Genomic DNA, 1798 nt, shown 5'->3' with positions numbered 1-1798 from the left:
TCAATCAGATCTGAATCTCGGTCAGATATGATGGTTGGAACATATTTCCAAGACTTATAACATTGGCCTATTTATGACCCGGTAAGGTGATGTCATGCCTAACACACCTGGCTGGAGGACCTATTGTTATAGTTTCCTTTTTGGCAAGGTTAGTCATTCTTCCGTGAGGAAATTGTAAGACTTATTCTATAGGTTGTTCCTGATGGATCCTTTTTATTTCCAAAGTCTGATCTTCACCTGTTGACCATGTCAATGCTATCTCGAAGCATGTCTATGGTACTCCGATTTTCAACAGGAACATTTGAAGCCCAATGCTAAATGTTTCCTGCTCAATTATCCAAACACCGCTGTATGGGTAATGTCATGAAATTTCCCTCCCCTTACCTAAAGGATTCTCTACATTATATCCTGTCGTGGATATCAGGTTCTGCTTGCCCTTGGAAAGGATATACCCCTGAAAGGCATGTTTAAACACATTTTCCTTTCCATTGTTCTGTTTAATTTGATAATCATAATTTCCTTTCCATTGTTTGGTTTAACCTTTCTTGTGGTCTATATGATCTAAGCAGTAATATTCTCCTGCTTATGTAAACACCTCGGTGTACAATTCTGTCAGCAAGCCCCTGTTACTATTGTTGGTGACATTTCGGTAACCACCGATGGACGAGAACTTTGCCTAATGGTCCGCCTCGTTTCAACGAGCAGGAAAAGGGTTCTCTTCGTCCCTCGCCCTTGGTATCGACGTTGTTGCCGACATAATCGACAGGCTACCCTCTGACATGTCTTGCTATCATGACCGTGCAAGATGTCACCGTTCCTCCTACTTTTAATCCACATGGTGGGCCCATAACCCACAGTTCCACAGGATCGAAACCTGACTCTTCTATACAACCCTGTTTCTAATGGTTATTCCTCACACTTGGCTCCGTGTAATTCACGTGCCACCTTTCGTGAGATCATCAATCTTGGTATCAGACACAATACTTATTCCCGTTGCTCAGAACCCTTCAGGCATCAAACGATTGCCTACCCGCTCGAAACTTCCCCACGATACCTCCTTACCTTGCTCTCGATATTGTCTTAAATTTCCATTCGAGAGTTACTTTCCGCCACCTTTCCCGATGTTATCAACCAGATAGTCAACCGTTCAGAGGCTTGTTATTCCGAAGTTACCCCTTGTCCTGCGTAAGTACGATGGAATTCCTGAAGGAAGGATGCCACCTTCATCATGATGACCTGAAGCAGGAAAATGAAGACATCAACGTAATGGATCAACCGCTTCGAGAAGAGCAACCAAGATCGAGAACGCTCGTTAGAATTTCATGACCAAATCCCTTTCCCGTCACTTCCCCTCTTAAATCTCGGGACGAGATTTCTTGTAGTGGAGGAGAATTGTGACGCCCGGATAATTAGGCTACAGTAATCCCACGTTAATGATGCCACGTCACCACGGTTACTGTTGTTAATCTCGTGTTAGTTCAAAATCGATTCGAGATTCAAACTTAAAATAAAGTCAAACGGTAAAGATTTTCAAATATTAAAACTAAAATGTTGGGGTGTTGCCAAATAATGCATAGGTAATTATTGTGGAGAAACCACACTTTTATAAAATGTTTAAAGGCTCTAAAGTAATTAAAACAGCAGCTATGACAATTAATTAAGTGCCTTTTAAAAATAATAATAATACAAACTATTTTAATTAGGTGTCAAACTTTTTGGGGCAGTAGAATAAATTATAACATTAATTTAGGAGTTGTATTTATATTTTATAAAACAGAAATTGAAAGAATAAAATAGA

This window comes from Triticum aestivum, chromosome 2D (genome assembly GCF_018294505.1).
Source record: "Triticum aestivum cultivar Chinese Spring chromosome 2D, IWGSC CS RefSeq v2.1, whole genome shotgun sequence".
Taxonomy (NCBI): Eukaryota; Viridiplantae; Streptophyta; class Magnoliopsida; order Poales; family Poaceae; genus Triticum; species Triticum aestivum.
Note: the sequence above shows the minus strand (reverse complement) of the source record.